This window comes from Dermacentor silvarum, chromosome 1 (assembly GCF_013339745.2).
Source record: "Dermacentor silvarum isolate Dsil-2018 chromosome 1, BIME_Dsil_1.4, whole genome shotgun sequence".
Lineage (NCBI taxonomy): Eukaryota > Metazoa > Arthropoda > Arachnida > Ixodida > Ixodidae > Dermacentor > Dermacentor silvarum.
In genome coordinates this window covers 397,642,608-397,657,959 of record NC_051154.1, presented here as the reverse complement: position 1 = coordinate 397,657,959, position 15,352 = coordinate 397,642,608, and the positions used below count along the sequence as shown (strand labels likewise).

The window sequence follows — 15,352 nt, the reverse complement described above, 5'->3', positions numbered from 1 at the left end:
CCCAAAAGGAACGCCGTTCCGTACAACAGTGCACAAAGGGAATATATGCTTTCGCATACCCACACGTAAGCAGTTTGAAATTGTGTCTGCCGAATTCTTCTTTTTTTAACAGCGAAGCTGTTTAAGCCAGCCGTAATTTGTAGTGCGTATCAAGAAACTACCAAGAAAGAAAATACATAACTTTCTTGCTGAGGTGGTTTCGAGCCCGCGTACCTCCGGTCCCAAAGCGAGCGTCGTAACCCCTAGGCTATACAGCCACGCTGCCAGAAAATGCATTTATGCGAATCATATTGTTACGGAAGGATAGGAGGAAAGAAAAGAAGATCGAGAGACACTAGGTGCTGCGTGTTGTTGCTGGTCAGCTATCTTGACCACACTGACCCTACTTGTGCATATATTGTAAATACATCCAGTCTATACTCAAAACATCCCCGTAACACATTGGTGAGAGGTGCGGGGTACCAAGGCTGGAAACGGAGCTCCGCAGTGGACGTCGCATCACCGTCCCCACCATGACTGAAGGTGAGCACGCGGGATCAACGTCGTTGCCGCCTCAAACGTTAACGGCACCGTCGCCAGCTATGTCGTCGTCCCCATCGGTTGTGGTTGCACAAGCCAAAGATCCCGGAACTTTCTGTGGGACCGATGGCACCGACGTTGACGAGTGCCTGGTCATGTACGACCGCGTGAGTGGAATCAACAGATGGGACCCTACGCTTATGCTAGCTAACGTGTTGTTGCACCTAAGAGGCACGGCAAAGGTCTGGTACAAAAACCACAAAGAGGAGCTGACCAGCTGGCGCCAATGCAAAGAGAAGCTAAAAGATTTGTTTGGCCAACCAGCCGGCCGTAAGATTGCCGCAAAGCAGGAACTCGCCGCCCGTTCCCAATCCCCCCCAGAGTCCTATGTTTCGTATATCCAGGACGTGCTGGCGCTTTGTCGTAAAGCCGATCACGACATGACTGAAGCTGAGAAGGTCGGGCACGTGCTGAAGGGAATCGCTGACGACGCCTTTAATCTGCTCATGTGCAAAGCTGTTCTTCAGTTGATGCTATCATTAAAGAGTGCCGACAATTCGAGCAGGCCAAAAGCAGCCGCGTCCTGCAACCGTTCGCCAGACTCCCCAATACTGCCGCAACGTCGACTTGTGAAGATCAGCCCACACAGCAGCATGCGTCGCCATCAGAGGACGTGGTGCGAATCGCTCGACGGGAACTGGAAGCGATGGCGCCCGCAGCTTTCTGTTCGCGTCGCCCTGACGATACCCCTCTTTCAGTTCCTCTCGTTCAAGCCATCGTTCGCCAGGAAGTTGAAAGCATTGGTTTACATTCTGTCTGTGCTGTCGCCAACCCCAGAGCCAACGAACGCCCTTCTACTCTGTTTGATCCACTGCGACGCTTCTCTCCGCGTTATCGCAACCTGACTGAGTGGAGAACTGCGGAAGACCAGCGGATATGTTTCACCTGTCGCCGTATTGGTCATGTCGCCCGATACTGTCGCAACTCGTGGCCGTCAACACCTCGCACGCCGACCAACCTGAACCGTTTTGATGGAAATTCCCGCCGCGTTTCGCCCTCCGCCGAGTCTAACAGTGCCGACAACTCTGCCATGAACATGTGGTACAGTCGCTCACCATCGCCTCGCGGACACCAGTCTCGTTCACCACAAACGCGTCGCCCATCTTCCCGTTCGCTGCAGCCACGTCGCCTTTCGTCCCCTGTGGCTTTCGACCGCGTTCCTTCGGAAAACTAAGAACTGCATCCCTCGGAGGTGGTGCTGCATTGACAACTACTGCAGCAAATCCTCTGTCTGTGCCCACAAAGAGAAGTATAATTGACGTCAAAGTAGACGGCGTACCTGTCCAAGCACTCGTCGACACTAGAGCCCACATATATGTGATGAGTGCTAGCCTACGTAGACGTTTAAAGAAGGTCCTCACCCCAGCAGCTGCACAAGTGCTTCGTGTGGCCGACGGTGGCGTGCTGGTTGTTCTCGGAATGTGTACTGTACGTTCAAGTATAGCCGGCCGCCCTACTCCTGTTCTCTTAGCTGTGATCGACAACTGCCCTCACGACGTTATCCTTGGGTTGGAATTTTTATCCAACCATTATACTCTCATCGACTGCGCAACCGGCGTCCTTCAGTTGGAACTGCCTCAACTCGCCGATGCTCCAAGCACCGCGCCGCCACCGCGCCTGTGCTCGCTTCAAGACGTGCGTCTGTCACACGAGGCAGTCACTTACGTCGCTTTGACCGCACAGCCACAGGTTCCTGACGATGAATATGTGCTTCGCCCCATCGTCGACGTGCTTTTTAACCGAAACGTTGCTGTTCCGCATACGCTGATTACGGTTACGAATAATGACGTCGTTCTCCCGCTTCTGAACTTCAGCCTGTGCCCTCAAGTGCTTCCGGCCGGCATGTTCTTGGCCAGCGTTTCTAGTACGTCCGAATTCGACATTGAGAGTATAGATGCCGAGAGTGGATTATTAGCACCAATTGCAGCTCACAGCTCTGATTCTTTCATGGATGACTTCGCCAAAATGATTGCAACTGACCTCACCTCTGCTCAGGCCAAGGACCTCCGTCTCCTGCTCGAATCGTACAATGACATCTTTGATTTTGGCGACCGCCCTTTCGGCACCACCGTATAAACACTGGAGACATGAATCCTATTCGTCGGCGTCCCTATCGTGTATCACATGCTGAACGTAGAATAATCGAATCAGAAGTGGACAAAATGCTCCGCGAAGGGGTCATCAAACCGTCAGCCAGTCCTTGGGCTTTGCCAGTCGTCCTCGTGAAGAAAAAGGATGGTACCTGGCGTTTTTGCGTCGACTATTGCCATTTAAACAAGATCACGCGAAAGGACGTCTACCCATTACCACGCATCGATGACGCCTTGGACTGCTTGCACGGAGCTACATACTTCTCGTCCATTGATCTTCGATCCGGCTACTGGCAGATTTCTGTTGATGAAATGGACCACGAGAAGACTGCCTTCATAACACCTGATGGTTTATATCAGTTCAAAGTAATGCCCTTTGGCCTATGCAATGCTCCTGCGACATTTGAACGAATGATGGACTCTCTTCTGCGAGGCTACAAATGGAATACCTGTCTTTATTGCTTTTTCTCCCACGTTCAGCAGCCACCTTATGTGACTCGCTGCAATTCTTGAGTTCTTCCGGAAAGCCGGCCTTCAGCTGAACTCTACGAAATGTCAATTCGGGCGCCGTCAGATTACCGTGTTGGGACATCTCGTTAACGCAACCGGTGTACAACCAGATCCGGATAAAGTTCACTCCGTTCGCAGTTTCCCTGTGCCTCGTTCTGCTTCTGACGTGCACTGCTTTGTCGCCCTGTGTTCTTACTTTCGCCGTTTCGTCAAAAACTTCGCCGACGTTGCTCGCCCTTTGAGAGATCTTCTAAAGAAGAACACGCCTTTCTGATGGGGCCCGGAGCAGGCTCATGCGTTCGCCGCTCTCATCGGCTTTCTGACCACCCTTCCCATACTTGCCCACTTTGATCCATCTGCGCCAACCGAAGTCCACACTGACGCCAGTGGCCACGGCCTCGGTGCTGTTCTCGCCCAGCAGCAGAATGGTACCGAGTGCGTGATAGCTTACGCCAGCCGCCTGCTGTCACCTTCTGAGAGGAATTACTCCATCACCGAGCGTGAGTGCTTGGCTTTAGTGTGGGCTCTCGCCAAGTTCCGGCCATATTTGTACGGCCGCACGTTTTCGGTCATTACAGACCACCATGCCCTCTACTGGCTGTCTTCTCTCCGGGACCCGACAGGACGGCTTGGTCGCCGGGCTTTGCGGCTCCAGGAATTTTCTTTTATTGTCATCTACAAGTCTGGACATCTGCACAAGGACGCTGACCACCTCTCTCGTCATCCCGTGGATCCTCCTGATCCTGTTGCACATGATCCGGAGACCTGCGTGTTGGCTTTCCCTGACATGTGCGACATGTGTGCTGAACAACATCGCGACGAGTCCTTGCAGGCCATCATCGCCGGAGTGCAATCTGGCAGCACCGACGGCCCGTGCCGCATGTTCGTGCTGCACGACGGCTGCATTGCGTTCGAGCGTCGTCGTATTCGTCCACAGCTGGCGCGTTTGTACGCTCGTGATCTGCGAGGTGAAGAGGTTTTGCGTGCTATGAGAGCGAGAGAGAGAGAGAGAGAGAGAGCGACGCATTCACGGAGCGGGTCTCCTGGAACGCGATGTCGGCGTTGGAACGCGGTGTCGGTGTTGCAAGCTGCGCTGTACAACGCGCAGTGTCGGCCGTAAGTCCAAGACGCACGAAAAGAAATTATCATCTACATGAGTGATAAGATGAAAAGTTCGCGTGCACTTCCGGGAAAAGCTGGGCTACGATCACACAGTTTCGCTGTTTCAAGCGTTGCGCGGCCGAGTGCAAGGTTTTTTGTTAGCAATATGTGTGATATTATCGAACCGGGATACAATTTTTGTGGATGATTGTGTACTGTGTTCAAGGGCATCTAATGAGTCATTGTTGTTATTGGCGGCCGACTTGAAGCGAGTATAAAAATGGTGTGTCACTAATAGCCTGTTCCTAAACATAAATAATTATGTAGACATTAGCTTCACTAAAAAAATGTAACAAAATCAGATATAAGTATTTGTTAAGTGGCCAGTTGAAATAAAAAAAAAGTAATTCACCAGTGAAATATTTAGGTCTTATGCTGTCAGATCGAGGATGCCTCTTGGTCATAACATGTTAATACCGTAGTTAGAAATGCAGGGAATGCCCTTCAGTTCTTGCAACAAAGTTTAAAACACATAAGTATTAACGTAAAAGAGTAGCGTAAAAAACAAGTTTTACCAATGTTGGTGTAGGCATTCCCTGTGTTGAATGCGGTTTCTGATGTGCATATCAATGCAGCATTAGGTGAACGTTAAAGAACCCCAGGTGGACTAAATTAATCCGGAGTTCCCCACCCCGGCGTGCCTCATAATCAGGTCGTGGTTTTGGCACGTAAAGCCCAACAATAAAACAATTTTTTTTGCACAATACTGCTCTAGAAAAAGTCCAATCCGTCGCGACACCGTTCGACCTGGGGATATACAACCGCTTTCTAAGTGCTAGAGGAAAAAATAACTTGACTGGGTCCTTTTGCTTGAACAGGGAAGCAGGTTACGTCTTAAGCTGCTTTACTCAATCTTTCATAATCACATAGGCACGTATACATTTTTATCTTTCACCGGTAACCGCTTTTCACCGGCTAACAACGTTAAACGTAATCGCTAGGCACAGGACGCGCCTGCATCTATCGGAAGTTTCTCAAACGTTATCGATGCTTCTATCCGTTGTCTCTTGTCACCGACGCTCATGTAATCTGATTGTATGAGCGATGCGAATTATCTAGAACTTTTGGAAGACACGCGGGTACCAAATATTATTCTGGGACCTTCGATGACTCATGTATAAAACTCGACGCGTTTCGCCGCTGATCATATTTCGACGTTCGCCGTCTGTGTTCGCCGCTTTCGTTCTGCTTCGAGTGTAGCTTGCTTTTGTGGGCCTGCAAGGGTTCGCCGTCAACGCGCCACGTCCACAGCTTGGCGAGCAGCCACGTGACATCGCCGACTACCTCGCCAGAGCCCAGTGGCAACCACGACGACCCTCACGCTCGCCGTCATCATGCCGCTAAATCTTGCCGCATCGCCGGCTGTATGCCGGCCCAACCCGGGGCCGAAATCCCAGCCCTTACCCGGGAAACGAAAGGCAGCAACCGATGGAGGTGCGGTTGCTGTATGACGCAATGCTGAAGGTACTCCGCCGCGGACGAACTAAATTCGCGAATCATCAAGACGAGGTATCAGCATAGCGCCTGGCAAGAGCCTTGACGACAACACTTCGCCGCCGAAAGTAGACCTACCAACGCGACGTAGCAGCAGCGGAGCAAGCCGACGCAGCCGTGATCCGACGCCACGACTTAACCGTAACGCCAGACGATGGTCTACCGATCTAGACGTGCGATTCAATGGTCATAATGTCACCGTTCTCGTCGACACTAGAGCCGACTATTCCGTCTGCAGTGGCGAGTTCTCCGCCAAGTTGAAGAAGGTGAAAAATGCCTGGCAAGGACCCGATATCCGGACAGCGGGAGGACACCTAATAACGCCGGCTGGAATCTGCACAGCGCGAGTCACGGTAAACAACCGCACCTATCCGGCGAGCTTCTTAATCCCGTAGCACGGCTCCAGGGATGTTATCCTAGGCATGGACTTTCTAAACCAACACGGTGCAGTCATCGACTTAAGGTCCAAGTCGATAACGCTTTCAACGCACACAGCGATACCGCCGGATACAAACATCAGTTACCATGCCTTGAATGTGCTTGAAGAACAAGTCACCGTTCCGCCTCGCTCCAGCGTAATGATTTCCGTCGGTACCGAAGGGCCTGCTGACATGGAGAGCGTCATCGAGGGCGATCATCACTTACTGCTCGACCGTGAAATTTGCGTCGCTAGAGGCATAGCTGAGCTACGTGAAGGGAAAGCAAGAGTGATGCTCACGAACTTCAGCCACGAATACAAGCACATTAACAAAGGTACCACGGTCGCCTACATCGACGAAATAGTACAATCCAGCGGTGCTTTCGCCTTCACTGATTCTAGTACACCTGCAACGACGACTGTAGTACCTGAACCAACTTTCGACGTCAATCAGAACCTTGCCAATCATAAGAAAGAACAGCTAAAAGCTCTGCTCCTGCAATACAAGGACTCCTTCTCGTCGTCGTCAAAAGTTCGACAAACCCCTGTCGCCAAGCACCGCATCATAACCGACGAATATATCCGCCCACTTCGTCAGAACCCGTACCGAGTTTCGGCGCGCGAACGCGAGGCCATAAGGCAACAAGTAAATGAAATGCTACGGGCCGACATCATCCAGCCGTCCAAGAGTCCGTGGGCGTCCCCCGTGGCGTTAGTAAAGAAGAAGGATTTAACGCTAAGTTTCTGCGTCGATTATCGTCACCTCAATAAAATAACGAAGAAGGACGCATACTCTCTCCCACGTATTGACGACGCCTTGGATCGACTCTACAACGCAAAGTTTTTCGTCAATGGACCTCAAAACCGGCTACTGGCAAGTCGAAGTCGACGAGAGGGACCGGGAGAAGACTGCCATTTTAACACCAGACGGACTGTTCGAGTTCAAGGTCATGCCGCTTTGTTTTGCTCGGCACCTACGACTTTCCAACGCGTCATGGATAATGTACTGGCAGGCTTGAAGTGGCAGACTTGCCTCGGTCTATTTGGACGACGTCGTTGTGTTTGCATCAAGCTTCGATTAACACCTCCGGCGCCTTCAAACAGTTCTTCAAGTAATCAAGACCTCCGGACTCACGTTAAAGCCAGAAAAGTGCCGCTTTGCATACGAGGAGCTCTTGTTTTTGGGCCACGTCATCAACAAGTCTGGAGTGCACTCTGACCCCCAGAAAACTGTGGCCATCGCTGACTTTCCTCCGCCCACCGACAAGAAGGCAGTCCGTAGATTCCTTGGACTGCGCGCCTATTACAGGCGCTTCGTCAAGGCTTTTTCACGGATCGCTGAGCCACTGACGAACCTCACGAAGGCCGACGTCGAGTTCAAGTGGGAGACGCCGCGAGTCGAAGCACTTGAAGAACTGAAGCGACGCGCCTGCAATCGCCACCAATACTTGCACATTTCGACGAAAACGCCGATACCTAACTGCACACCCATGCAACCAGCGTAGGACTCAGCGCCGTGCTTGTGGATAGGAGTGACGGACTAGAAAGGGTTGTAAGTTACGCTAGCTGGTCGCTCTCGAAGGCGGAAAGAAATTATTCGCCAACCGAAAAGGAGTGCCTCGCCATCATCTGGGCTACTTCAATGTTTCGCCCCTACCTCTATGGCAGGTCCTTCAAAGTTGTGAGCGACCACCACGCCTTGTGTTGGCTAGCTAACTTGAACGATCCTTCAGGTCGCCTCGCACGATGGAGTCTGAGACTTCAAGCATTCGACATCCCTGTCGTTTACAAGTCAGGGCGAAAGCACTCTAACGCCCACTGCTTGTCTCGTGCCCCCGTCGAACCGCCGCCACAGGACGACCAGGATGACGACACTTTGTCGGGACCCATCAGTCCTTCTCTACTTGTCTCGCGCCCCCGTCGAACCACCGCACAGGACGACCAGGATGACGACACTTTCTTCGGACCCAGCAACAGTGAGCTGACCCGGAACTAAGGAGCCTTGTCGACTACCTGGAAGGCAAAACCGTCATTGTGCCCAAGGTGATCAGGCGAGGATTGGCGTCGTTTTTCTTGCAAAACGTCATTCTCTTAGAGACGAGCTTCTCGCCTCTTCGAACCAACTACCTCCTCGTGGTACCCTCAGCATTGTGTCCAGAGGTTCTGCAAGCTTTCTATGACGACCCAACGGCTGGACACCTCGGTTTTTCCCGCACGCTCGCGAGGATACAAGAAAAATACTACTGGCCTCACCTCTCTGCCGACGTCGCCCATTACGTAAGGACATGCCGAGACTGTCAACGACGCAAAACACCGCCGCGAAGGCCAGCCGGACTTCTACAGCCGATTGAGCTACCTCGCCGACCGTTCCAGCAGATCGGGATGGACTTACTGGGGCCTTTTCCGACGTCGACGTCCGGGAATAAATGGATCCTCGTAGCTACGGACTACCTCACCCGCTACCCCAAAACAAAAGCCTTGTCCAAAGACAGCGCCGCCGAGGTAACCCGAATCTTCGTTGAGAACACCCTCCTGCGTCACGGTGCCGCAGAATTCCTCATCACCGACAGAGGTACGGCCTTTACGGCAGAACTAACTCAAGCCATCCTGCTATACAGCCACACAAGTCATCGGCGGACCACCGCTTACCACCCGCAGACGAATGGCCTCACCGAACGCCTAAATAAAGCCATCGCCAACATGCTGGCAATGTACTTCGATGTCGAACACAAGACGTGGGATGCCATCCTTCCTTACGTGACCTTCGCATACAACACGGCCGTGCAAGAAACGACGCACATGGCGCCGTTCCACCTGGTCTACGGTAGGAACCCGGCAACGACGCTTGACGCCATGCTACCGGACGTCACCGACGAAGAAAATCTCGACGTTGCCACCTATTTGCAGCGTGCCGAAGAAGGTCGACAGCTCGCCCCCTAGCGCATCAAGAACCAGCAGAGGACCGACAGCCGACACTGCAATCTTCGACGACGCTACGTCGCGTACGAGCCCGGCGACCTTGTTTGGGTCTGGACTCCGATACGCCGACGAGGACTTAGCGAGAAACTGTTACGTCGCTATTTCGGACCATACAAGATAGTCCGACGTATTGGCGCACTGGATTATGAGGTCGTGCCAGACGGCATTTCGCAATCACAGCGGCGCCGGGCACGACCTGAAGTCATCCACGTGGTGTGTCTTAAGCCTTTCTACGCCCGCTAAAGAACTTCGGTACTTTGTTACTTTGTTATTGTTTGTTGTTGTTGTTTTTCTCTCTCTCTGTACGCGTGGTTTTGTTTTCGCTTTCTTGTTTGTAGCATCCGGACGATGCTTCTTATGGGGAGGGTATTGACACGTATACATGTTTATCTTTCACCGGTGACCGCTTTACACCAGCTAACAAATGTTAAACATTATCGCTAGGCACAGGACGCGCCTGCATCTATCGGAAGTTTCTCGAACGTTATCGATGCTTCTATCCGTTGTCTCTTGTCACCGACGCTCATGTAATCTGATTGTATGAGCTACGCGAAGTATCTAGCACTTTCTGGAATACATGCGGGTACCAGGGATTATTCTGGGGCCTTCAATGACTCATGTATAAAAGCCGACGCGTTTCGCCGCTGATCAGATTTCGACGATTGCCGACTGTATTCGCCGCTTTCGTTGTGCTTCAAGTGTAACTTGCTTTTGTGGGCACATGTTCGCCCAATAAAGAATCAGTTTCGTCATACACAGTTTTAGGACTGTTTACTTCAGCGTCACTACTACGTGACGGTATGGGAATGTGCTGATCAGACTATCTGAAGTAGAGCACTGCACGGGCCGGTTTTTCAAGTCCGAGCCTGATCCGAGCCCGATGTACCATACTTTGGCCGGCCCGGTTCTGTTCGACCCATTAGGCTTTTTGCCTATACGAAGCTTGTTCGAGTTTTCGATTATTGTGAAGATACTGTGATGTGATCATGCAACGGCCGCCGGGCGGTCTTCAAGTTGCATCAAAGCAGGTTTTTGTCCTGCATCCCTTCTTGCTGGTTACTTGATAATTTAACTGTGAGAGAAATAAACATTTCATTACTAGCCGAACACGCACAGATTATTATATGAATATTTGGTATGAAAGCAAACCATACAATCGACAGTTAAAAAAATAGGGAGGGATCAGGCTAAAAACCACCGGGAGTGGCGGAACCCCGGCTTACATTTAGGCATGCAGTTGTAGAAAAGCACATCTGTTGATGACCAGGCTTGTGCTTTAAAGAGTGCGACAACATAATATAGCGAAGGCGTAGGTGAACACTACCGTAAACGCCGCGGCCCGCCATTTAATCTCACTTTTGAATCTCATATAGTCATTCGGATACAGTGATGGAACTCGAACCAATAATTTTGGCGCGAATGTAAATTTAGATACGGTGGTTACTGGCTTTCAGGAATACGATAATACACGGCCACTAGAAGCTTCTTTTTTTCATTAAACAGAAATTGTTGACCCACAAAGCTAACGCTCATCATATTTTCACACGGAACATGCCATTTTTATTGCTTTATTCGGCTTCATTATAATGATGTCAATTTCTCAGTCGACAATTTAGGCATCCTTGTTTAGAAATATATGCAAATTTAGACTCTGTCAAATTGTGTTTCAGTACAGTGCATCTACAACGTAGGCTTTGCTTGTTTTTTTTTCTCCGCCCAGATTAAAGTATGATCTGCGTCCTTATTCACGTAAATTCGCAGACAACACATCTAGTGCTACAAAAACATATACAAGGCTGCGAACACAAGGGTCGAGCCACTTAACGAGTGCAAATAGCATTCAAAATAAAAATTTACTGAGGCAATAAAATGCTCGGCATTTCTATTTTGTTTGTCATATTCCCCTCCCCAATGTTGAGAAATTTTGCAGCATCCACGTAGACTTAAACATTTGTCTAAGAACAATATACACTTGAAAGTCTCAGTTTAATTAGTTGGCCTAATTGTGAATTAACCTACGGCAGAACATTCAACTCGCTTGAAAATATAACGAAGAAAATTAATGGAAACCAGTAGTAATTTGCTCTGTGCCTTAAGACAAAAAAAAGTTGCAAATGAAGTTTTCAGAATTTATTTGCTACAATTTTATCGGGGTACTCAAGTAATTCTTGAAAACTTATTTAATTTTTGTTTTTCCTTTAAAATGATCGCGCCGAAAATCTGAGATATTTTTCTGCAGCAACAAAATATTGCAGTCGACTCTGCCTCTAGGCACGTCTTCCGCTCTTGAAAAATGTAACGAGCTCTATCAAAACTCATCTAATTGATTCCCGTTAAGGATAGCTCGGATACCTGAAACAGTCTAATGAATGTTTTTTTTTCAGCAAGTCTCACACCAATCCAATAGTTTCCCATTTCTTTAGCGCGACTGCAATGCATATATATTTCTAACTCATTGTCAGGTTGATTCGAATCTGTGATGCCTAGCAACTCTTAAAGTTTGCCTTTTGCCGCTATTCCCACCCATCCAAATGTGTTTCCCCTTGTCGATAGGCGGCGCCGCTGTCGAAATTATACCGCTACCTCCATCAAACTTCGGGTCGTCCGTCACATGCCGGAGTACGATCGCCTCTAGGAATTCGAAGTGTTAGTAGGCTGGGAACAATGTGGACAAGAGTTCGTTAGTGTCGCGAAGACGAAATAATTCCTGCAGAAGCCATGTTAAATGATTATCGAAGTTAATGCGATTAACATTCACACAATCTAGCGAGCAAGAAGCGACACGCCGTGTTAGATAAGACACCTTTATTTAGAATCCGTAGTGTTTCTCCTGATGTTTCAAGTGATTCGGCTATATGCGGCCATGCACTGTCTCCCTGATTGACCCGCTTTGTTATGACCATCGCTCGCCAATGTTACCTCACGATGGTAGAACAAGTACCGCAGGCCGACGGTGCATGTAGTGACGACGATGGAATTACGAGGTAGGAATGATGTCGATAGAACGACGAAGGCATATGGGGACGACGGCATGACGACGAGAGGATGATTCTGAAGTGATGGCGATAAATAATTGCGACGGAATACAATGCCATGACGCCGGTGTTCTAATCTCGATTGATTGACAATAATTGCGCAATACTAGCGGAATGAAACAGAAATTATGCTGATGGAACCTGAGGTGGTATGACGACCAAAGCATTTAGTAATTTTTAGCCAACCAGACACGCTTCTGAATAACATACCAGCCTTCTCCCTTTCTTTTCTCTTATTCCTTCCCAAGACGCTTTACAAACATATCCTCGGCCTTTGAGCTCAGTACGCCAGTGCTCTAGCTCATTAGGCCATGAGCATAACGTATCTTGCCAACAAGTATATTATTCAAGCTCGAACTTAGGGGGAACATTAACCTTGGGGGCTCCTATCGAAATACATGGGAAATCAGCAATAGTTTCTCAGAGCAACCGATGCACCAAATCTGATGAGTTATGTTGCATTTAGAAAAAAAAGTTAAAATATAGTGATTGCAGAAAGGGATATTTTATTATAGGCTGGTCTACTTTTTTACGTAAAATTTTAAAGAATTGCCAAATTTCGAAAAAGAAAACTTGACTCATAGAGCTCTGTACCTCAGCAGCTAAAAATGATATCGGAATTCTGTAAACTGCACCTCATAATACATCCAAAGCCCATAAAAATCATATATCATACACCATCCTGAAATATACCACATGTTGTGAATGTTGCACTTTCAAAACCCTTCCAAACATTACAACAAATTCACGTAAGTTTTAAGGTATAGCAAAAAAAAATGTTCGCTTTTGATGCTCCCACGGGTGCAGTTTAAAGAAACGCCATATTTGTTTTTAATGGCTGAGCTGCGGATTTGGAAACTTCATGCTTCTATTTTTTTTTCATATTTACGAACATCCTGCGATTCTTTGGAAACATTGCACTATATAAACGAAAATTCTATTTGCTGCAGTCTCTGCAATTTAACTTTCCCTCTTAATGTAACACATTTCATTCAAATCGGTTCAGCGGTTTTCTCATAAAAGCATTCCTGCATTTTACGTGTATTTAAGAATCCGGCATCGAAGATAGGCCCGAGCTAAAGCTTCCTCATAAACAATGGATCGCGCCAGTTCTATAGGAAACCCATGAAACAGAACCCTGACGTATATGCAAGACCGTGGCCACAGTGGTGCACAAATAAAAAGTCTGCTCAAGGAAAAACATATATATTCAACGGAAGCTTCGTGGGAGCCTTTATCGCGGCCAGACATCTCTCCAGAATGCGGACGAACTTTCTGGCCAGGTGTCTAGCAAAACCGTCGATTCATTGTCAGTAGAGCAAGTAGCTGGCCATCTTCGAGATAACGCTGATACACAAGTGCGCTCGTTTCCAAGCACCAAGGTGAAGCGACAGTTTCAGGGTGTGTTTCTTTTTATTGCGATTTCTTTAGTTGTGCGTCATAGCATACGTCATAGCGGGAATTTCGAATTCTTTAAGGTCGATACGCCACGTGGTGGCGAAAAAAGGAAACTGTACGAAATGTCCCTAATTCCTGGTATTGTATGGTACAGTGTCTTCATTTTGAGTAGGCAAAAAACGAATCCCGTATGGCGTAATCGGTAAGTCCTTCTTTAAGGTTCTCTGTAAAACATCCCAATGGAATACCGCATCCCAACAGTCGAGAAAGATGTGTTCGACTGTTTCGGGCTTCCGGCATATTAAACAATTGACGCTCCAAGGCACAAAAAGTCCTTTCTCCTCAAGCCATGGTTTGACAGGTAAAGTATTGGTGTGGAGCTGAAAAAAGAAGGACTTCGCCGATGGGCGTACTGGCATTCGTTTTACTCTTTTTAGCACGTTCTTTTCCGGTCCAATGCAGAACATCGAGCGGTACAATGGTACCGGCAACATTGCCTCTATCAGGTCTTTATATAAGCGCTTTCGTGGGACCCGACTTAGGTATTCCATCGAAAAGCGAACCTTCAAAAGCTGGAAAGCCCAGACGACTTCCTTTAGAAAACCGCGCAATCTACCTTGACTGCATCGGCGGGACGAAACGATGAATTCGGGTATAGCTTCGCTCAGCCTTACTTGAAACATAGTTAACAAAAACGGGTCCTTTTGGTCACGTAAGTAAACAAACCTCGACACAATCTGCCTTATGAACAAATGTGCAAGACCTAGTCCTCCACTTTTAACGGAGCGAAATAGATTGGTGCGACTGGTGCGCTCCCAGCTTGAACCCCATACAAACACTGTGAGTACTCTGTGTAATCATTGTATGTTGGCCCTTGACATGCACAATGCTTGAAGCACGTAAAAAATTTTGGCAACGGCAAAGAGGTTGCAGACCGTCGCGCGGGCAAACATTGAGAAATTGCGCCCCCCCCATTTAAGTGTGCACTCACGAACTCTTTCTGCTTCAGCATTCCAGTAATCCACTGCGTCACGGTAGTGCTCAAGCGGCACCCCGAGATACTTTGCCGGCGTGACGGTCCACTGGATATTCACAAACGTACTCGGAGGGTCTACCCAGTTGCCGATCCATACCCCTAGGCATTTATCAAAGTTGATAGCACTGCCTGTAGTTCTGCAGTATGATAACACTTCCGCGATCGCGATTTCAATACTTTCTTTATCCCGACAAAACAACGCGATGTCGTCCGCATATGCGAGCATTTTCACTTCTGCAGACTGTACTCTGAAACCCAATATTCTATTGTCATTGTTGATCTTCCTACAAAGCGGCTCTATGTATATTGCAAATAAAAGAGGGGACAAACCACACCCCTGGCGCACGGATGATCGCACCCTGAAGCTTTTGGTAACCTTCTTGTTTATTATGAGACTGGCGGTACAGTCTTGATAGCACATCTTTACCCCGTCCAAAATTAATTCACCTACATTTACATGTTCTAGAATGCAGAAAAGAATTTTATGGGCCACACGGTCGAAAGCCTTCTGCAAGTCCAACTGTAACATTGCTACGTGTTCACCTAGGTCGTCGCAGTATTCTAAATGCTTCTGGCGATGTGAATGTTAGTATAGATTGACCGTCCTTTAATGCCGCATGTTTGGTGCGGCCCTACGATGCGGGTCACCACT

At 48.7% G+C, this 15,352-nt stretch overlaps 1 pseudogene; it reads right to left on the bottom strand.

Annotated features, from left to right (window-relative positions):
• LOC125943913 (uncharacterized) overlaps positions 1 to 15,046 on the bottom strand; it is a 27,409-nt pseudogene extending 12,363 nt beyond the window's left edge.
• Positions 15,047 to 15,352: the final 306 nt, after the last annotated feature.